The sequence below is a fragment of the Urtica dioica genome, chromosome 3 (assembly GCF_054948205.1).
Source record: "Urtica dioica subsp. dioica isolate 48M chromosome 3, U.dioica_male_clone48M_v1_H2, whole genome shotgun sequence".
NCBI classification, from domain to species: domain Eukaryota; kingdom Viridiplantae; phylum Streptophyta; class Magnoliopsida; order Rosales; family Urticaceae; genus Urtica; species Urtica dioica.
The window spans coordinates 2,367,585-2,391,474 of NC_142758.1; the positions used below are offsets into that span (position 1 = coordinate 2,367,585).

The 23,890-nt window shown below is 36.0% G+C and overlaps 1 long non-coding RNA gene and 3 pseudogenes across 1 annotated transcript; 2 read left to right on the plus strand and 2 right to left on the minus strand.

Moving 5' to 3' along the window:
- Nucleotides 1-5,885: 5,885 nt before the first annotated feature.
- On the plus strand, nucleotides 5,886-6,890 carry LOC149402027 (uncharacterized). The gene is made up of 3 exons (XR_016295980.1): nucleotides 5,886-6,041; nucleotides 6,140-6,243; nucleotides 6,681-6,890. It is a non-coding gene; the product is annotated as an uncharacterized LOC149402027 (long non-coding RNA).
- A 4,958-nt stretch (nucleotides 6,891-11,848) lies between these two features.
- LOC149402028 (receptor protein kinase-like protein ZAR1 pseudogene) lies at nucleotides 11,849-12,769 on the minus strand (annotated as a pseudogene).
- A 1,946-nt stretch (nucleotides 12,770-14,715) lies between these two features.
- LOC149402029 (putative 3-hydroxyisobutyrate dehydrogenase-like 2, mitochondrial pseudogene) lies at nucleotides 14,716-16,041 on the plus strand (annotated as a pseudogene).
- Nucleotides 16,042-16,449: 408 nt separating this feature from the next.
- Nucleotides 16,450-18,047, minus strand: LOC149402030 (uncharacterized; annotated as a pseudogene).
- Nucleotides 18,048-23,890: the final 5,843 nt, after the last annotated feature.

Here is a 23,890-nt window from a genome sequence, read left to right on the forward strand (position 1 = left end):
GATTTGAATGGATAACATGGAATTTTTTGTCATCTCTTCTCGATTCTGTGGCTAGGTCGAACTTTCTGAAATCAAATTTAGGGTTTTTATTTTTTTGTTTTTTGGGTTTGAAATTTGAAACTGATTTGATGACTTTGAAATTAGGTTTGTTTTTTTGAGATTCAACGATCATTCAAAATTGTTGATTGTATTTGTCTTAAGTGTTCTTTGTCAGATAAAATTAGGGTTTTCTTGTTGGAACCAGGGGTCTATAGACGAGTAAATAAGGACAATCTTGCTCCGTAACCTGTAAGATTGGTAGGGAAACAAAGAGGAAAATTAAAAATCTAGAAGCTTGGGCTGGGAAATTCATGGAGACTGAGAGAGAGAGAGATTTGAATGAGCGTGTGGATAGAGTGAGTGTGAGAGAGAGAGAGAGGGGGAGAGACCCACAATTGATCTCCACTAATATTTATCCCGGTAATTTAGCGAAATAGCCAACTCAAACCTTTAAAATTGCTAAATAGCCAAGGTTTTGTAAATACTAAGTAAATAGCCATTCCGATGACGTGGCCCAATAATAGGTTTTTTTATTTCCGAAAATTGCCCATGAGCATTTGAATTTTGAATTACTAATTTGAATTTTCGGATGAAATTAATTCCCGAAATTTTTGGAATTGTATTTCCTGATATAAGTGTGAACAGGATTTAGTCTATTAATGATCCATTTATTTTAGGAACTAAATGGACGTGGCAGTTGTAATTTTTTTGTTTCTTTTTATATATTATTCTTATATTTTTCGTCCAGATTTATATTGCATTCTTGATTTCTGTAGGGATCAGTAAACTAATGTAAATAATGTTGGTTGAGTGTTCATTTACATTTGCGTCGATAGGTTATTTACCCAGATTTACATAAGTCATGTTTCAGTTTAACCAATAACATCAAAATATATAGGTCTTAGTAATGACAAAGTTTACTCATATATATGTTTCTTTGGATTAACGAAGAATCCAAAGTACCAAAAGAGTTAGCAAACATAAATCTCAAAATACACATCATTAAGTAATAGAATAAATTTTGAAATCCTGATGGTGAATTAAAAAGCAAGATAAACGGTTTAGACATCGTCGATGTTGAGTGAGAAACTAGGCTGGCTGCTTGGATTCTCATCAACCTGCTTTGTTACTTTCTTCTTCGTGACATATGGTGAATGTAGCATTGCTGGTTTCTTTATAACGCGTTTTGGTCTCTCATTGATGGCAAGCTTCACTGCAACTGGTTCGCCGTTCTTCTTGAGATGTAAATATGTGTAAATAAAGAAAAGGTAAAAAAAACTTAGATTGTGTGATATTTACTCAGATTTACTGCAAAATATGTCGACTACTATTATTTTCTTCTAACATCCAAACTCAGCAGTAAATATGTGTAAATAAAAATTTGATCCAAAAAACTTAAACTATCCAATATTTACTCAGATTTACTGCAAAATATGTCGACTACTTTTATTTTCTTCTAAAATTCAAACTCGGCAGTAAATATGTGTAAATAAAAAAAAGGTCCAAATAACTTAGACTATCCAATATTTACTCAGATTTACTGCAAAATATGTCGACTCCAATTTTTTCTTCTAACACCCAAACACCCAATTTTCTAAACGCATTCACAATGGTATATCATCATAGCTTTTTTTTCATCATTTAGAGAGGCAACTCTTCGTATCCTAATTATTTATCAAACAAAGGAAAAACCCTTTCTTATCTTTAATTCCAATCGTAAAAAAAAAACCATTTCCTTTCCGATCGTCACAACTCACAAATCAATTCATCACTTCAAAAAATTCATCCGCTCTCGCCCGCCTGCGCCAAGCCCCTTCCCTCCCCGTAGCCGACCTCAGCTCCGTCATTGTCGCCGACGAAGAAGGAAGGTAGCTCCGTCCTTGTCTCCTTCTTGCTATATCATTCCGAAACAACGTTGTGGTGTCTCGACTGAGTCTTCGTCGACGACATTAATTCGGGCCTAGAGAGACCGAAAGAGAGAGAGAGAGAGAATCCAAGATTGAAGAATAAGAAAGGTCGGATTGCATTTATCTCAAAGGTATTCTTCTTCTATTTTTTACTCAGAAAGAGGGTTCGGTGTTTATTGGGATTTATCGTTGATTTTTTAGGGCATGGCCGACATTCAGTGAGGTGAACATGGAATCAAACAACCAGAGTCCATATTTGACTAGAGGTCAGAAAAGCCTCGAGTTCTTTTTTTTTTTTTTTTTCCGAATTTCGTGGCTTTTTCAGAGTGTTTTAGGGTTTTTTAATTTGGATTCTACGATTTGAATGGATAACATGGAATTTTTTGTCATCTCTTCTCGATTCTGTGGCTAGGTCGAACTTTCTGAAATCAAATTTAGGGTTTTTATTTTTTTGTTTTTTGGGTTTGAAATTTGAAACTGATTTGATGACTTTGAAATTAGGTTTGTTTTTTTGAGATTCAACGATCATTCAAAATTGTTGATTGTATTTGTCTTAAGTGTTCTTTGTCAGATAAAATTAGGGTTTTCTTGCTGGAACCAGGGGTCTATAGACGAGTAAATAAGGACAATCTTGCTCCGTAACCTGTAAGATTGGTAGGGAAACAAAGAGGAAAATTAAAAATCTAGAAGCTTGGGCTGGGAAATTCATGGAGACTGAGAGAGAGAGAGATTTGAATGAGCGTGTGGATAGAGTGAGTGTGAGAGAGAGAGAGAGGGGGAGAGACCCACAATTGATCTCCACTAATATTTATCCCGGTAATTTAGCGAAATAGCCAACTCAAACCTTTAAAATTGCTAAATAGCCAAGGTTTTGTAAATACTAAGTAAATAGCCATTCCGATGACGTGGCCCAATAATAGGTTTTTTTATTTCCGAAAATTGCCCATGAGCATTTGAATTTTGAATTACTAATTTGAATTTTCGGATGAAATTAATTCCCGAAATTTTTGGAATTGTATTTCCTGATATAAGTGTGAACAGGATTTAGTCTATTAATGATCCATTTATTTTAGGAACTAAATGGACGTGGCAGTTGTAATTTTTTTGTTTCTTTTTATATATTATTCTTATATTTTTCGTCCAGATTTATATTGCATTCTTGATTTCTGTAGGGATCAGTAAACTAATGTAAATAATGTTGGTTGAGTGTTCATTTACATTTGCGTCGATAGGTTATTTACCCAGATTTACATAAGTCATGTTTCAGTTTAACCAATAACATCAAAATATATAGGTCTTAGTAATGACAAAGTTTACTCATATATATGTTTCTTTGGATTAACGAAGAATCCAAAGTACCAAAAGAGTTAGCAAACATAAATCTCAAAATACACATCATTAAGTAATAGAATAAATTTTGAAATCCTGATGGTGAATTAAAAAGCAAGATAAACGGTTTAGACATCGTCGATGTTGAGTGAGAAACTAGGCTGGCTGCTTGGATTCTCATCAACCTGCTTTGTTACTTTCTTCTTCGTGACATACGGTGAATGTAGCATTGCTGGTTTCTTTATAACGCGTTTTGGTCTCTCATTGATGGCAAGCTTCACTGCAACTGGTTCGCCGTTCTTCTTGAGATGTAAATATGTGTAAATAAAGAAAAGGTAAAAAAAACTTAGATTGTGTGATATTTACTCAGATTTACTGCAAAATATGTCGACTACTATTATTTTCTTCTAACATCCAAACTCAGCAGTAAATATGTGTAAATAAAAATTTGATCCAAAAAACTTAGACTATCCAATATTTACTCAGATTTACTGCAAAATATGTCGACTACTATTATTTTCTTCTAACATCCAAACTCAGCAGTAAATATGTGTAAATAAAGAAAAGGTCCAAATAACTTAGACTATCCAATATTTACTCAGATTTACTGCAAAATATGTCGACTCCAATTTTTTCTTCTAACACCCAAACACCCAATTTTCTAAACGCATTCACAATGGTATATCGGGAAAACTAACACACTGATACATGATTTTATTTTATTGCGCATCAAGATATAGATATAACACATCAAGATTTATACATCAAACCCGTTCCAACAACATTTAAACAGTCAAAAGGATTTACAATAAACATAATAATCACTGAATGACACATGATTTTGTATTTAAATCACCATAGTTGGATCCCCCAAATTTCATTGTGATGAAAAGAGTTTTGTGTAAATTTTAGGATTAATGACCAATAATCCACGGATTCATTACACATAAGGAGAGGAATGTTCAATACCATCTAATTTCAAAATCGATTAAAAAAAAATTTTAAAAATTTTAATATGTAAATCGAGGTTGAACATTAATAAATAAGAGTTCCAATCGAAAAAAAATCACACATGCATTCCTGTTACAGCCGGAGAGAGGAGCTGGTCTGAAAAATAGTTACAGTTCGTCGGAAGTCGCCAAAATAATTGCAGTTCGTCGGAGAGAGGAGCTGGTTTATGAAAATAAATCTGGGAGCGATTTTTTTTTAATGGTAGAGTAAAAATCGGTGGGGAGATGATCGGTTTTAAATGCAGTTATTACTCCCTCGATTCTCGGAATCACGTTACCTATTTTATTGTTTTTTTTTCAAGTCAACCGTGTGTTATGGGCGGGAAAGTCTGGGCATTTTGGTAAATTTAGAAGTGTCTTAAATGATATCTGGCTATTTACTTAGTATTTACAAAACTTTGGCTATTTAGCAATTTTAAAAGTTTGATTTGGCTATTTTGCTAAATAATTGTATTTATCCAGACTTCCGAAATTACATAGAGGGAGAGAGGAAGGACCTGGGGTCGTAAAAGAATATGAATATTGTTGTATATCAAACACAAGCTTGCACACTCTCTCAGTACCATTAATCGTGATGCAATCCAGATTTAGTAAACATCTTTAATGACTACATTTGGTTTCTAGGTGAAACACACAGGGGTTTCTTTGGTGCAAGTGTTATGCAGCTTTTTTATATTGTTTAATGTTTCACTTGAAATCAAATTTGGGGTTTTTGGATTTTTTGGGTTTGAAATTCAAAACTGATTTGATACTTTGAAATTATGTTTTTTTTTTAGATTCAACCATCATTCAAAATTGTTGATTGTATTTGTCTTTCTTATTATTTTTTTTTTTGGTTTTTTGGATTTGTCTCGACTTGAGTGTTCTTTGTCAGATAAAATTTTGAAGAGCACGCGTTAAGAATTGTTGATTGTCATTGTATTTGTTTTTTTTTTTTTTTTGGATTTCTCTTGACTTGAGTGTTCTATGTCAGATAAAATTTTGAAGAGCACGCGCTAAGAATATGCAAAGGCTCTCAAGAGAAGCACAACACTCTCTGCGAAGAACAATAGAAAAATATAGTGCTTATTGCCGTCTCATACTCTGCTGCAACAACTCTCCAAAAGTTAGTGAAGCGATCCAAACTCGTTATCTAAATGTGTGAATTATTGCCCCCACCGAGGATCAGGTTGGATTTTTTTAATGTCTTTTTGGCTTTATGGTATTAGTTTGTATAGTATCTAATTCATTTTTTTTCATTTTGTGATATATGGTAGAAGTGTTTGAATGAGTGAACACTTTGTGACGATTTTGAGTGTTCTCATGGCTTTACGATGAAATTTGGAGGAAGACACGTGACTAATATTGTGAGTTTTTCTGGAATTTTTTACTTGTGCCTTTTGATTTTGCTATTTTTTGCGATGGGTGTAGTGTGAGCTTGAGAGTTTGCTTTCTTTCTTCCTTTTTCTCTGATTACGAAAAACAAAACAATTGACAAAGACCGAGACTTGCAGTTCTCAAGAAGAGCTGAAGATCCAGAGAGGAGTAATTGTTCCTTTCGCGGTCAAGTCGATCCTCTCGCCGGTCAAGTCGTAGCTCAGCTTGCAAGACATGACCGTCCTGATTGTGGCCACCTTCTCTCTCACGCTAGCCCATGCAAAAATTTTCTCTCTTTTAATAGTGAAATTATTGCGGCTTCTTCGAAGGGGTGTCTACAACACTTGAGAGAAAAATCGTAGACGCTCCGGGCTTAGCACATAAACACGAAGGACGTGAGGTTTTGTTCTTCCGAGCCCTTTTACCATTTTTTTGCGATGTTTCAATCGCAGGGGTTTCTCACTGGTACGATGTTCGGGGGACTCTTTGTTGTTGTAGGGTGACAATTGGCACTTGGAATGTTGTAGGAAGAGTGTTCTTGGTGAAGATATCATCGAGGATTGACTTTGCACCGTCGACGACCCCTCCGACATCTTCATTAGGTGAGTCATTAGGGATAAAGCTTGAAGATGGGATATTTAAACTTCCCCATTTCGAAACAGTGAATGAGAGTTGATAAATTCTGTATCAATTTTTTTTTCTTTTTCTCAGAATTATGTATCCAATCTGGTCTCACTCTTCATGGGTTTACAGTACTTGAACCAATTTTTAAAAGCCAACTGCAATAAAATGAATAACTAAGAATCTCAACTAACAAATAGTCCTTTATCTTTTCTGATGAATATGATGTACCGTGACAAATGATGTTTATTACGAGTAGCTAATTGGAATTTGGAATACACAATCTTAGGGTTCTAGAAAGTAAAATTTACATGTAAAATAAAGGTCAGAAGTCATTTTGGTTCTATTTTCGAAACCAAAGTGATGAAATGAGTGGCTCGCGATCTTGTAAGTCATATGTACCATTTCTTTTTTACAGGTTCCGAGAGTTGGTTCCTCTGAACGCAAGGAACGTGTTCGGAGCGGAAGACGACAAGCCGATCCCGAAATGTGAGGCAATCATCCGGAGGACTCTAAACAAGTCGGAGGAGGCGGAGAGGAGCAAGGACAAGAGCTACAAGGCGGAGATGGGTTCCTACCTGTTGGATCTTTTTGCGGCTGAGTACGACGAAGAATCCAAATTTATTATCTCTTAATTTGATTTTTTTTTCTTTTCTATTTCTATTATGAAATATTTTACTCCCACGGTCATGGATAGATAGTACAATTTCATATTATTTTTCAATTGAATTTTACTTTGATGAATTTTGGTAAAAAAATTTAACATGTATTAAGAAGCCATAACACTATTTTAAAATAAATTTACCAACTAATATCTATAATCACCACGTGCGAAGTATTGATAACACATTTTTTCTTTCTGTTTTGTGGTAACCTCTGCAGAGCTTTCAATGTTCAAGCTACTTTCTCCCGTCTTTTAGACGAGATTGTGGATAACGCTGGAACCACTTTTTTGACATCAGAAAGCTACGTTTTCAGAAAGGACGAGAAACTTTGTGCCATAAAAAGTTTGGGTTGGATTGAATCCGTTAGTTCGTTGTGCTGAAGGTCTGATGTTTTTTCCTAAAATTTTATTGGTAAACCGCAACGGTATTTCTTATTTTGCGGAATCTTACATTGGCACATCGTCATTTTATTGGTGTTACTTTCTTGTACGAAGACTAAATTCCATAAAAAAATATCGGGTTCATTGGGATTGAATCTTATTTCGTCTATATTAAGAGGCTCTCACTTGCATATTTTTCAGTTTAAAGTTATAAAATTTCAGTCTTTTTTCTTTCAAAATAAAGTTTACTTTAATTACACAATTTCTTTTACTCGACCTCATATGTATTTCTCACATTTAGAAAGGGTGCGTATAAAACCATATCAACACAATTTCTTTTACTCAACCTCGTATGTATTTCTCTTATTCCTTATGCACTGCTGCTTTTGCTGGGCTCTGGTGCGACTTTGCTTGATACCAGCTGACAACAAGTCTATCTCTCTCAATTTCATTTTGAATTCATAGTTTTATTTATCAATTGAATTCACAGTTACTATGATGTCCTTTGTTGCCTGCTCCAGAAGATTTAGGGTTTGCTTTAGATTGGAATGATATTGTAATCTTTCATTTGTTATTTTTATTTTATTTTAATTCTATGCATGTCAGATGTTGCTCTACAAGAACAAAAGATCTTGTTTAGCTCTCCAACAACATTACTCCCTTATATCTAGCTCGCTGGTTCCGATTATCAAATTCTTCAACCGTTTCAAGTACTTAATTTTGGGGATTCTATATTTGCAATAAAACAGGGTTGCTCAAGTCTGTGTGGCTTGTGTAGCTTATTCAGGTTTGATCGTGATCGGATAAAGATTTTGTCGGTTTGTGGCTTGATTATTAAGTTATTTATAGCATTTTTCAAACGTGATTAGCTTATTTAATTAATGCCAAAACCATGGTTGAATATTATTATTTTATGTTTCATGTTGCTTAAAGAACTCGCCGCAAAGTTCCTCTCCCAATGTTTCATGTTTTTGAGCGCCTCCGTTGTGAAATTCCATATGCATCCCATCAACCACGGAGACTGAGAATTACCGATAACGGCATCAATCATCACTTGGTTACACTTTCAATATATTGATATATATCCACCAATAAAGAGATAATAAGTGAATACTCCAAATTAAACTTTTAACTTCAACTACAAAATTAGAGTTTGCCATAATAGAACCAATATATCAGGCAATGCAAATCGCCAACACTGTTTATGAATAATTAAGCCCTCTATCGTACATTTTCCATCGGAAAAAGAACCATTAGTTATAAGTTTCAAACTATCGGGATGAGATAACTACTTTAACCAAGCAGAGGGACTTGGAGCAATGTCCCGAATGATTTCATCAAAATGGATAATGTTATATTTATGCTTTACGTGTATAATAAAGTACATTGTCGATTGTATTGAAGATCGTCATAGTTCATAATAGTAGCCTTTTTCTATAGAGATAATTCATATCAACATCGTCATGACAGCTCTTGCAACGAGCCTTCCAAATCTCCTATAACACCAAGTTAATATTTAACATTACCCGCCATTCAAATAATGTACAAATTCAGGATAGTTAATTCCTTAAAAATATGGTGTGCAATACCGCTCGAAAAAAGTTCAAGATTCTCCTATAACACTATTTTAAAATAAATTTACCAGTTATCTATAGTCACCACGTGCGAAGCACGTGTTTCAGACTAGTATATATATATATATATATATATATATATATATATATATATATATATATATATATATATATATATATATATGTCCTAAATAATGACTGATGAGCTACTGTTGTTTATCTATATGTTTAAGATATATATTGGTGTTATTATTTAGCTACTATATGTTTCGTAATTCATAGTCTATCAGCAACGTCCCACACAAACCGAGATGAATACAATCTTTAGCAATATTCCAATCTCGACAAATCTGAATGCCATTCACATAAAATACTTGCTTTCTTTGAGACACTAGTATAAATGGCTAGTTCATGAATCATTCTTACCACATACAGGGCGGCCTAATATATTATGTGGCCTTAGAGGAAAATAAAAAATTAGGCCTTTTAAACTATCCCGAAGCATATTTTCAAACTATACCATGTGATTAGAAGGAAATTAACATACAAAAAAAAAAAAAAAAAAAAAAAAAGAATCAATCTAACTAAATCACAACTGCCTAAAAAAAACCTTGAAAAATCAAACCCTCTAACAAAAAAAAAGGAAAGAAAGAATTTAATTTTTTTTCTTTCAAATTTGTGATAGTCTAATAAATTACACCGCTTATTTTATCTCACCAGCAAGCTTTTTTCAATTCAAATCCTATGCTCTTTCTTTCTTTTTCTTAAGTTGCATTCACACGCAGAACAAGTCTAAAACAATTGGGTCAAATTGGCATGAAACGATGCTTCTTTCTTTCTAAATTTTGACTTTTCAACGTCAAATTTGGGCCTTTTTTCCCCCAAATATTATGAGGCCCAAGGCAATTGCCTAAATGGCCTAATGGTTAGGCCGGGTCTGACCACATAAGCACTTGCCATTCTAAAAATGCTATCCTTACGTACTCTTCTCTTAGCGTCGTGCTTGTCACCAAGCAATCGGTTCTCAACTTGCACAAGATTTTTATGTTAGCATCTTGCGCTTTCTCGAGATCATCCATTCGCAATGTTTTAGAACTTAATTATGAACTTAAGAAAGTTGCAAAGTTCTACTATCGTGTCTTGAACGGGCTTTGACACAAAATGACAAATACCCAGCCAACAACCTTTGTAAGATACGTGAAGTCAGACGTCAACCATGTCAACTTGTCATCAACAATGACATCGTTTCTAGGTATGAGCGAATGAATCAAAGAGACTAAAGATATGACGGTGAGGTCTAGAACAACTTCAGGATTTAGATCTATTTCCATTGTAACCATCATTTGTTACCTTGACATGTTTGTCGTAACGGCATCGTAAGCAATGCATCTAGTCAAGATCTGTCATAGTCTTGCATATTTTATATGTACAGAATGTTCCCATTAAGTGAACATACACTTGTGAACCGCATATGTGATTTATGATCTAGGTACTTAAACATAAATTAATCACCGATCAATTTAAGTGTTCCACCCAGGCTTGAATGTTTCATATTGTGATATAAATATTCAAACTAGTTATTGCAGAAGACTAAGGGTATGGATGAATGTTATGTTACTTTAATTTTATGAAATCAACTCTATTTTTATTCATATGATAAAAAATGTATGCTTCTTTTATTAATTTTATAAACAATGATTACATAAGATTCATGTAAGCCATAGACCCTAAGGCTATGTTTAGTTGGAGGGAATTAGGCCCATTCCAATGGATTCCAAAAAAAAAAAATTATTTAGTTTTTTTTTTTTTATATAACTTGGAATCAGGATTCTACACACTGATTATTACATCAATTTCATTCCATCACATAATAGAAACAATGGGCATTCCATTATCAATTTTTCCAAAATTATCCCTAACTATTAAAAAAAACATTTTTCTTTATGCTTGTTCTGAACTTGACCGTCATAAACTTTCGAGCTAAAAAAAAATCAGATCTAAAGTCACGGAGAGTGTGCGGGGAGAGTGCCGGTAAATTACAATTACCGCTATCAGATTCAAAGAAGTCGGAGCAAGAAAATTTGTGGATCTTGTCGTCGCCGAAACCATCGGTCTGAACAAGGATTCCATGGTTTAAACTATCAGTTCGCCAATTTTTTTTTTTTTTTTTTTTTAACAAGATAAGCTAAGATGGTACAGCTGAGGGTGGTTAAATTTGTAAATTTGACTTTCTATTCTATTCACCTGAAAAGTTTAAACCAAACAATGAAATGTCATTTCTATTCCATTCTATTGCTATTGCCATTACTATTGCTACTCTCATTCTAGTTTCACTTTTGAACCAAATATACCCTAACAGTTGAAGATGACTTTAGTACAAGTATCATATTGTTAATGAAAGGTTTATGAAAAGATCTACGGGGCCATTGGATTTGTACTCTTGTCTTAGGCGGCGCAAAAAAATCGGTAAAACCGTAAATCGGACCGAATCGTTGGTTTTTAGACCGTTGGTCCAGTTTTAAACGGTTTAAAATTTCACCGGTCCGGTCCGGTCCGATTTAAACTTTTAAACGGTCCGGTCCGATCTAAAAAGTCTAAAACCGCGGTTTAGACCAAACCTCCGGTTTAGTATAAAATTAAAAAAAAAATTAATAAAAAAATATGTCTAAAACGGTACGGTCTAAGACGGTCCGGTCCAAAACGGTCTAAAAGAAACATGAAACATGAAAGTAGAAGGCTAATTTTTCCCAACAAGTATATCTTTTTAGCCTTCTACTATTTGTTGTATTCGATATTAAACATGAAACGACATGTTTTAACAAAGACTGAAAGTAATTATCTCCAGACATGTTTGTCTATCAGAAATGTTTAGCTTAATAATTCAATCACACCAAATCCATATATAAGAAGCAGATGAACTTATTAAGAAAACATTCTCATGTAGAGAAAAATGCAAACATGCTAGAAAGATTGCGCGTATATAGAATTTTTATAGTACAAAATGAACCTACGTTTGTAATTTAAGGGGAGACCTTGAAATTGCTAGAATTGGAATGCAATTTCGTGAATGGTCAGGAAAAATAAGTTGTATTTCCATAATAGCTATACTTTGATTAAAGCAGAAAAAGGGGAAGAAAAATATTTGGAATAACAATTATTTACCTACCAAAAAAAAATCATGCTTTACTATGATCAATTCCACATCTCTGAGACGACAAATTTCTAATGTCATTACCCGATCCTCTCGAGATTCTCCGACACTGTTTTCATCCGAGGTCGGATCTCGGGGTCGGCCTCGGTACAAGCCAATGCCACATGAAAAACCGCAATCACCTCTTTTTTGGCATGTAATTCTTGAAGCAAGATAGGGTCAACCATGTCCGATAGCGGAGTTTCCTCCTCGAACCCTTTCCTCACCGACCTCACTAGGTCGGGAATCTCCAACGAGTTCGACGAGGTGGGCGAAAGCTCGGGAGACTTGCCTGTGAGCAACTCGAGCAAAACGACCCCAAAAGAATACACGTCCCACTTTTGGCCCGGCCTAGCTCCGGGGGCACGGGACTCGGGCGCTTTGTAATTGTTGGATTTCTCAGGCTGGGCCGATTGGAGGTAGGGCAAGGCACCACCGATGAATCCCCCGGAGGAGGGATTGTTGCCGGTGATGCTGATGAGTCTGTTTAGGCCGAAATCGGAGATGTGTGGCTCGAACTCGTTGTCGAGGAGTATGTTCGAGGGCTTGATGTCTCCGTGGACGAACTTTCTTGGGCTACATTCGTGGAGATATGCCAATCCTCTCGCCGTTCCCTTGGCGATTCTTAGCCTCGTGGACCATGAGAGGATGTTTGTTGGTTGGCCAGTTTTTCCTGTGGATTTACCAATATCAAGTGTCAAAACAAATATATATATATATATATATATATATATATATATATATATATATATATATCATCGAAACTTTCATGATTTTAGATTGAACTTTGTGGCTAGTAGCTTAATTCTAGAAAATTTAAATGACTATACCTGAATAGAGGTTAACTAGAAAATTGTTTTTTCAGTTATATATATGAATCCATTAGATATATAGCCAGAGATTGCTATTTAGCCAACGTTTGAAAATATTCATTAATTACATAAATATATTCATTAATTACATAAATATGACAATATATTAATTGAAAATAGAGTACATAAATTAAAATATTACATTTCATAATAAAATAAAATAAAACACACTACAACATAAGTAAATGCATTATATTAATAAAAATAAATAAAACACACCACAAGATATTAATTCATAGATAAAATAAGGAAATCTAATCCAAATGTGATAGTTGAGATAAAGAAATCTAATCCAAAGAACGAGATTCGTTTGTCTACTTCATACTTTTTCTATAAATACAAGTCATTTCATAACATTCACTTCCATTCAGAGATACAAGCATTTTCATAACATTCACTTTCATTATGAAATACAAGCTTGTCTCAAAAAATTCACTTCCATTCCAAACACTTGCCTTCCATCCTAAAAATGGAAGGTCGAGGTTCTGGTTATTCTAGTTCAAAAGATATATCCCTTTATATGGCCTACTTAGAAATTTCACAAGACCCTATATCCGGTAGGTTTAATAATGCCGAATGTTTATGGGGTCGCATCCAAGAACTAAGAGAGTCAGGAGTATCGTACCCTCGACTCTCTTAGATGCCGAATGCATATTATAATTGTTGTGCTGAAAACAATTGAAAAATTGTGTGAGACAAGTCTGGGAATTTCCTCTTTTTCAATTAATTTAGATGACGACACATCTGGTGGTTCGCAACTCAACCAACTGGGGTGAAAAAGGTAAAACTTAAGAGAAAATTGCACCAAGAGACTTCAGCTAGTGAAAAATTACAAAGAGAACGCGATGACGAACTAAAAGAGTTATTGAAACAGAGCAACTATCAAAAGCAAACACAATTAGAAGCTCAGCAGCAACAGTTGGAAATTGCACGTCGTCTCTTGGAAATGAAAGCGGAAGACATGGAGCCCAGAAAGAAAGATATGGAGATCAAAATCATGATACAAGACCCAAATACTATTTCTGATCCACGCCGACGTGCTTATATTATTCAAGAACAAGCACGTGTTATACATAAAATATGTGAGAAACAACTACAACAATCTGATACTTCTAATTCCACGAATGTGATTGGGATAATATTTGATAATATTGGAGATTCTGGAAGTGATTTTCCGAGCTATTAGACTTTCATATAAGTCTAAGTAGTTTGTTTTTATTTATTGTGTCTTTGAGTTTATATTTGTGTCTTGATCTCATTTTTTTTTTTTGTTGTCTATGTAGTATTGTGACTTAAGTTTTTTAATTATGTAATTTTTAAATGTCTTGATGTTTTTTTTAATTGTCTATGTAAAATATTGTGATTTCCATTGTAGTAATTTTAATTTTTTTTTCAAGTTCGATTTGTTTTTTGATTAATAATTTTTAGAATACACATAATTTACAAATAGATACATAATACATATAAAGTATTAAATTATAGTTATACATTAAATTTTGGGCTACTAATATAATTTTTTAAAGTTTTTGAGCAAATATAGAGATGGAATAGTGCATCTCTATATTTAGAGATACACTATTCAATTCATCTCTAAATATGAAGAATAGAGATATGTTTGAAGATGTATTGCAACGTCATCTCTATCTCTATCTTCAATTTAGAGATGCATTGTAGGTGTGTGCTCAAATACAATATTTTGGCTATAAAAGAAAATTTGGCCCAAAATGAATAAGTTGATTTCAAAACTGATTTTGAACTTTGATCTATAACACATTTTGAACTTCATTTGTGCTAATTCTTAATGATTATTTATTTAAAATTTATAAAAAAATCCTCTATTTGACAAATCTAAATTTTGATGACTTATTTACTTATAATAATAATAATTATTATTATATATATGTTTTCAAAACGTAACTTTTAAAGCTTAAAGGGACTTGGTTGCTCGAAAGTTTCTTTTTCAAACAAATTACTGTTCACTTTGTAAAAAACTAAACCTTTGCAGTTGTAATGATTCCTCGTTACAATTTCCACTTGGGAGCACCGCGATCTGTTCCTCTCCGTGTGTGATGATGGTAAGGAATCTTTACCCAATCCCCATAAGTCCAGGCCAGACCCGAATCGGGTGGATCGGCATCGGCGTGATGGGCGGCGCCATGGCCTCCCGACTCCTCTCCGCCGGCTACTCCGTCACCGTCTTCGCCCTCGACCCATCCAAATCCCATCTCCTCCGATCCCAGGGAGCCATCGTCGCCGACTCCCTCCTCTCCCTCGCCGCCTCCTGCGACGTCGTCTTCACCATGCTCGGCCACCCACCAGATGTTCGACAGATTGTCTTAGAGAAACTCCTCTCCGCCCTCTCCCCGGGCTGCGTCGCCGTCGACTGCACCAGCAGCAGCCCCGCGCTGGCCCGGTAGATCTCCTCCGCCGCGCGCGCCCGCCCGCGGCTGCTGGTCCGTCGACGCTCCGGTCTCCGGCGGCGACGCCGGCGCCAGGGAGGGCAGGCTGGCCGTCCTCGCCGGAGGCGACGAGGGCGTGGTGACGTGGCTCGCCCTGGTGTTCGGCGTCCTCGGGCAGGCCTCGCGCGTCGGCGGGCCCGGCTGCGGGCAGAGTTGCAAGATCGCGAACCAGATCGCGGTGGGCGGCAGCCTGCTGGGGCTGAGCGAGGGGCTGGCGTTCGCGGGTCGGGTCGGGCTGGACCGGAAGAGGTTCCTCGGCGCCGTTCGGGGCGGGGCGGCCGGGTCGGCGGTGATGGAGCTCTTCGGGGAGAGGATGGTGGATCGGGACTTTGGGCCGGGCGGGTTTGCGGAGTATATGGTCAAGGACTTGGGTATGGGAGTGGGTTTCGTCGGAGGCGGAGAAGGCGACGAGAGAGTCGTTGTATTGCCCGGTGCGGCCATTTGTAAGCAGTTGTTCTCGGCTATGGTGGCCAATGGGGACGGCAAGCTTGGGACTCACGGTCTCATCACCGTTATTGACAGACTTAATGGGAATTCAGACTGATGTTTTTGTTTTTCTTTTTAGAATTTGGCATGACTAGAGATTCATTTCTTATGTGGTTGTGTGATAAATGAATGAATGCTGCATATGTTTTGCCAGTTTTTTCTTGCAGCAGCCACCGTCCTGCAACTGAAAGTTGGACTGAATTTGAAGTCGATACTATAAATTGATGTTGCGAACCAAAGAATTTCGAAGTCAATACTTTAAAATTTCCGTCTAGATTTCCATCAACTGCCATTACTACCGTAAAATAGAATCACCGGTCAATGAGGGGTACCGACTTTAATCTTGAGGTCTAGTGAGAAAATATTTTGATGCTGTGTTCTAACATAAAAAAAACAAGTGGTTCTGTTGTACTATCCTTGCATTGTTTATCTTACATACCTAGAGTTTTGGCCGGCCCGAACTCATCCGGGGCCCTAAGGTGAATAAACATTTTGGGGCCTTTTGATAACAATAAAAAATTAAATATAAGACAAAAAAATTATAATCAAGTTTTTCATTCATCAAAACATAACATGTCTAACACTTTTAGATGCAAAAGTACTAATCAAATTCCTATAATCAAGTTTCTCGACCATATCTTTTTCAGTAGACAGAGTAGCTAAACCGCTCAATCTTTCTTGCGACATAGTTGAACGAAGATAAGACTTGATCAATTTTAACTTGGAGAAGCTTCTTTCTGCTGGGCAAACGTGACCGGTAAAGTTAGCATAATTATGTAAGCGATCCACGCATTTGGATAAATGCAATCCAAGTCCTTTATGTTTATATCTTCCGGGACACTACGGCTCAACATTTCCAGTTCCTTGAAGAGATCATTCTTGTCTAAATCTGAAATCTCATTATGCTCCATCGATGATGCAAGATTGTCGCAAAAACTCTTTAAAGTGTGTTTATCGGCGACCTTTAATTTCTTCAAATCAAATAAAAGCCCGAGCTGTTTTTCAAAATCCTGAAACTGTACAAACCTATTGATAAAGATAATTATGACAATTAATTATGAACAAAAATATTTGTTGATATAGTAAGTATTGAATAATAATATTAAATAATCTAACCTGCTATGGAATGACGATATAGCTTGATCAACAATGTAGAAAAAATAGTTAATTTTGAAGGACTCTTCCTCGGATTGTGAGAGCGCGTCACTAGCGTTGTCATCAAATTGTCTTTTCCTTTGTGCTCTTCGTTTTTCAATGAAAACGGGCTCTATATCCATCTCAATTGCTATCGTTGTAGCTTGCAATTTAGCTTGATCATATCCAATTTCCCTGTATTGTTTCAAAAAGCCAAGTAGACTTTCTAATTCTTTGATGGCAACATCCATTTTCATATCTTTAGTTTGGAGAAATTTGCTCACGTTGTTAACAACAAATAACAGATCATGCCAAATAATTAATGCCAACAAGAACTCATAATTCTGGATATTGTATACGGCTAAAGTCTCAGCATCACTTTTTGTCTTGGCATCTTCATTACTATTTGCCAAAAACATTAAAGCTTCTTTTATCTGCGGTGCTTGGTATCTTACTGCTTTAACGCTATCAATGCGACTTTCCCAACGTGTTTCCGACAATGGCTTGACAGTGAGATCTTTCACATGATCATTAAAGACTTTCCATCTCTTCATAGAAGCTGAGAATAATGTGTATATTCGTTGTATGACACCGAAAAATGACACAGCTTTGGGACAATAATTAGCCATATCACAAAGCATAAGATTTAGAGAATGACAAACACAAGGTGAATAAAATGCTCTAGGATTCTTTTCAAGCATTCTACTTTGTACACCTTTATTTTTTCCTTTCATGTTAGCACCGTTATCATATCTCTGCCCTCTTATGTCATCAACATTAAGATGAAGAGCCTCCAAAACATGAAGAAGTTCATTAAAGAGTCCAAGTCCTGAAGTGTCATCTACCTTTATGAACTCTATAAAAAATTCTTCAACCACAATTGGATTTTTGGAAATATTCACACACCTCACTACTAGAGACATTTGTTCTTCATTGCTAACATCCGGCGTACAATCAAGTATAACCGAAAAATATTTTGCTTCTTTGATTGTAGAAATAATTGAGAGTTTCACCTCGTTTGCCATCAATTGAATCAATTCATTTTGAATTTTGTGACTCAAATAATGATAATTAATTTCATTTTTCGAGATACGGCGAACATGTTCTTGCATCGTGGGATCAAACTCTGCAAGCAATTCTATCATCTGTAGAAAAAGCTCATTCCTCTCTTCATATATTTTTTCATTATCCCCGCGAAATGCCAAATCATTTCTCCCAAGCCTTTTTAAAACATCAAGTATCCTTTGTAGAACCTGTTTCCAATGTTCTTTTTCTTTGTTGATATGTTCTTGTAAACTCGAATCAATGGTTGACACTTGTTTAAGCCTTTTTTTCCAAATCCACCCAATTAGCCATAGCGTCAACGTGTAACTTACTTTTCTCGTGGCTATAAAGTCGTGCAGAAATATTATGCAAATCATTTATACCTCCATCACCTAAGAGGCCTACATTATGACGATTCGTTGCAAATAACTTACAGCAAAAGCAAAAAAACTTTATCGACTGAAGTTGAATACACCAACCACCTCCTGTCTTTTCTCTCTCCATTCGGTAAAACTTGCCAATAATGACTTAAAGAGAAACTTCTATCAGACTCATCTTTAGGAAATCTCATATCAATGTTTCTTTTAGGACCTTTTTCAACAAGAAAATCGATAAGACTTTGATTTATTTGCTTCCAATTCGCCGGATCATCCTCGTTAAAACAAATGGAACCTATTTCATTATCGTGTTCTTTTTCTTTATCCTTCTCATTCGGGGTCTCATTCTCGTTCTTGTTCTCGTTCTCGTTCTTATTCTCGTTTTGACTAGTTTATTCGTTCTCGTTCTAGTTTTGACTAGTTTGTTCGTTCTCAATCCCGACTTCAGCTCTTGTTTCATCCGTAACCATATCTTTTTTAAAATACTTATCGAGAGAACCAATTTGACTCTTATGTAAAACTTCTTTTTTCTCTTTTTCTTTTCTTTTTTCTGCACCCTACTTGTATCTTCTAATTGATCTCTTTAAATTAACTGGTGAAAACAATTAAAAATAAGTTAATAAATATATAAAATGCAAAAAAAAGCATAATGAAATACAAATTCTAATTTCTGTATACTCACTTGACGAATGAGATTAAAGCAAATTCTAATTGCTTGATATGTACACTGAAACTCAAACTCCAGTTCTAATTGTCCCGTGTATACTCAAACTCAAATCCAAGCAGCCAAGCTCACACGCGAATTCTAATTGTCATGTGTACTCGATCTCAAATCTAAGCAGCCAGGTCAAGCTCATATCCATTCAAATCCCTAATTTTCACATATATCCAAACCAGAGAGAAGGATCAGCCAGGACTCAATATTTCAAATCCATACATACATAAAAGCATACTTTTTTACATACATAAAAATAGTTATCATCTATACTTTTTTGCAGACTGATAATATGAGAAAGTTAATTATATGCAGTATTATATCGTTACTTTTGATTTATCATCTATATATTTTGATTTACAATTTTCAGTTGCAGAAGGATCACTGGATCAGCCAAGCTCATAACTATTTTCTTTAAACCATTCTCAATATTTCAAATCCCTAATTTTCAAGTAAAAATTTGGGTAGAATTTTCTAATTCCTCACCTTGATTTAGCAGCGCTCGGTCGGACTTGACACGGCGCGGAGGAGATGGCGTGGAGGAGAGGCTTGTTTAGGTCGCGCGGAGGCGGAGCTCGTTCGTTTGGGTCGCGCGGAGATGGCGCGTTTGGCCTTCGTCTGGGTCGCGCGGAGGCGGAGGAGATGGCGCGGAGGAGAGGGTCGTTTGGGTCGCGCGGAGGCGGAGGATACGGCGCGGAGGAGAGGGTCATTTGGGTCGTGCGGAGATGGCGCGTTCGGCGTTCGTCTGGGTCGCGTGGAGGTGGAAGAGATGGCGCAGAGGAGAGGGTCGTTTAGGTCGCGCGGAGGCAGAGGAGACGGCGCGGAGGAGAGGGTTGTCTTGGGTCGCGCGCAGTGAAAGACTCGTTCCGTCGTTCGTTTGGGTCGCGCGGAGGCGGAGAGCAGATTAAATACAGAATTTTTGTTTTGGGCCCATCCAAATATGGGGCCCTAGGCCTGGGCCTAGCCCGCCTTAGCCCAAGGCCGACACTGCCTAGAGTGGTAAATTTTGATGGTAAAATTAGTCCATGCAAACTACATTGAACCGAAATTGGAATACTAAGTAAGAGTAATGAGAGAAGCAACCCATAACATTTATAAACTTGTTCATTATCTTTTTCATGGAGAATTGACATGCCTCCACAAAATAAAGGTTTGTTAAAGAATGAATCATTATCTTGAGCCGAATCTCAATGACTTAGATCGGATGCCAACTAAGCTTGTTATGATACCACGTAAAAGTATCATAGATTTCCATCTCAAAACGAATTGGTAATGGGATGAGCAACTCGCGACTTTTACAAGTCTCGTTAGCTTCTATTCTAGAGACTCCTAACATTAGTCAACTAATTTGATAATTTCTATGAAACCAACACCAACTATATGTACCAACTATTTCAAAGAAATCAGATTTAAATAGTTTATGTAATCAAATTTATCTAACTCTATAACATCTTTCTTGGGACATAGATACTCTCAAATAATACGTTAATATATTCATTCATATTATTGTGAAAACAAAGATAACCGGAGTCGTGAACGTTATCCTACAAGAAAATAATTATTTTTTAAAAAATTATTTTTTAAAAAATTGATTGTTACCATTGACATACTATCATCTTTTTGGAAAACATCTCTTTAGTCTTTTTAATTTTAAAAAATAAATATTAGCCATCTACATTAGAATATTCATCGTAGCATAAGAATATTCGAAAGGTTAAATAAACTTTTTTTTTTCCTTAGTATATCTTGAAACCAATAACTTTAATATCATAAAAGTTAAAAAAATATTTTCTGAATACTTTATATTGTTCAAATCTTGTTATAAAGTAAAGATCGCAATTGATACCAAATATAGAGAAACTACTCGTTCTAAATATACTCTCAGAGAAAATTATGATATCATTTAAAAAATATTTTCATCAATCTATTTGTTATATGGTGGAAAACCACCCCTCATAATTACAAACGGCGACAACAGAATACAATGAAATGAATCATTCATGACCACCACAGAGTCAATCTCCGACAAAGACGGTGTGAGACCTCGTGAAGGTCATGCGGACTACGGGCAGGACCCATCCCAAAAGGGCAGGTCTCGCAGGCTACGGACGAGACCCAGCCTCAAAAGGCAAGTCTCGCAGACCTTACCGAGATCCTGCCTAATGAAACAGGTCTTGCATGCCTTAGGGTCCGGCTTTGGGTTGAACCGCGAACGGATCTCAAGTGCTATAGCTTGAAACTTAGCGTTAATATTTTGCGCTAGAATGAGAGGGCACAAAAACACTTACGTGTTCTCGCCATACACATACCTCAATCTCACACGAGATCCTCAACAGACGAGCCATGATCAGACCCCATAGTTGTTGGAATTGATCTAGCAGGGTTAAGAAAATATTTAACGTTTCGAGCAAGTGGCGGAATTTAAAAATGTTATTTTAAACAAGTAAAACAATTTTACTAACCTAGACAAAGAGCAAGTACATTTAAACTAAAACTATTAAAGAGCATTATTAGTTTACTAACCTTTGTGAAGCTTGAACGTTGAGAAGCCTTAGGAAGGTTGAAGCGTTCATCTCCCCACGCAGCTCGTCTCTCTTCTCTCCTCGGGAACTCGAGCAACCACGAAAGTTTCTATCACAAAAATCACTCGAGAAAGAAAGGAATTAAAGTGTGGACACTTTTAAACACGACGACTCAAAAACAAGTCTAAGATTCGAAGAGCTAAAACACTAGGTCAAATGTGGACCTAGGTGCCCAAACAAAAACGAAAGAAAACTTAGAGAGAGAGAGAGTGGGCGGGGGGCGGCCAAGGGTTCTAGAGAGAGAAGCTCTCAATCTCTAAAACTTTGGAATGAATAGAATGAAGGGAATGAGAGCTCTATTTATAGGAGAGGGATTACCTTCAACAAGATAGTTTACTCTTCTATAGAATGTCACATATTCATGATCAAAATTTGCTCTCCTTCCCTTCAAGTCACACGGCCAAATAAGGCTTCGAGAAGCCTTGGATTTTTTTTCCTCTTTTGTTCTCCCTCTTGCTTGGCCGAAATCCCCTTTTCCTCATAGAGGAAATTTGTTTCCTCTTTTTCTTTTGGCAAGTATCTTCATACATTAATGCAAAAAATAATCTCTCTTTTTTCTTTCTATGTTGGGCAGCCAAGACATCTAGAATGGGCTTCTAGATGCTTCTTAATTTGTTCATGATAACATAAGAAAATGCCCATTAAGAATTTTCAAGTAAAATTCTATGAAATGAAATTAATCATCAAGGTCCAATTAATTTGTTATGGCCGAGTGATAATATGTCATCATATGACAATGTCAAAAAATTTATTGACATTCATTTCATCCTATGTCCAAAAGGACAAAATTACCCTTTAGACAATTTTCGTAAAACTTGTCTCGTTCTTGTTTTGACTTGGCTTCTAGTTTAACTATGCCTACTCGATATGATTTGTGACAGTGACCTCATGGATCCAAATGAACAAAGCTTGAGCTAAAATACTTGGACTCAAAAGTTCACAAACTTTTTCCAAGTTTAACTTAATATCAACTGACTCCACTAAAAGTTGACACTGAGAATCTCTCGGTTCAAATGAATTTATTTTCTACTCAAGAATTCAACTAAATTGTGATGAGTGGATCCACTGAATATTATCTATGTTTACCCTTCATGAATATCATCAGCTAGTCAGGAAATTACCATTTTACCCTTCTAGCTGTTATTTCCTCAACTTCTTTATCGCTTGTGAATAAGTTAGAAACAATGTATTGACGAGGAGCTAACAAGTCACATTGTTTCATCCAAAAGAGTCATGACTCAATTTGGACACTGGCCAGTTCATTTATTCACATTCCAAGGAACAAAGCATGATGTGATATACATTGAATTACAACAATCTTGTACATGAATTCCATATCTATGAGATCTTCACAAAGTTACTCATGACATCTTCATAACTTAGTACTTCACCAATAGGTCATGTTAAGAATCACATAGTGTATCCGAACTCTGACTTTCTCAAATGAGAGTATGTAAGTTATGAAATGACGTGTCTCATTTAAGGATTGAGGTAAGCATGATGCAATTCATATGTAGTGACTTCGAGACATAAGAGGTTAAATGGTTTGTTCTTATTCTGTCTCTAGAAGTGCATTGATCAATTCAGTACCTTCGGAAGATACCTAGACGAATTATAGAGTCTCCAACTCTCAATGTCTCATAACCAGACATCATAGATTCTCCTAACAATCGTACTGAGATCAATAGTCCTTTGATCCTTAGATTGTGAATATATTCTTTTAAGCAAACCATGAAGAGTTTGTTCATGCAAATCTACATTTGTCTCTTCATATGTTGTTAGGTTTGTTTATGGACTAAGGACTAAGGTTTTATCATAAAGCTTCAGACAAGGAAGAATGAATGAACGTTTCAACTTTTATTAATAAATAAGCAATTACAAGCAAGAGTCTTCGTGAGACTTTTTACATCAAATGTACATAAGTAAAAACTACAACTCTTCTTGTGGGCACCATTGACAACAATAGTGTCTCCAAATGAGGTGCCTCTATGCACAACGGTGCCATGGTCTCGAACACTCAAGCCTACTCGAGACAAATAAACGAAATCGTCGTAGTCGACGACGAGCTGGACAACCACTATGTCAAGCAAGACAATAGTGAGGTCACTCTCGAGATGAACGCCTGGCCCTCAAGACGATAGGATCGAACG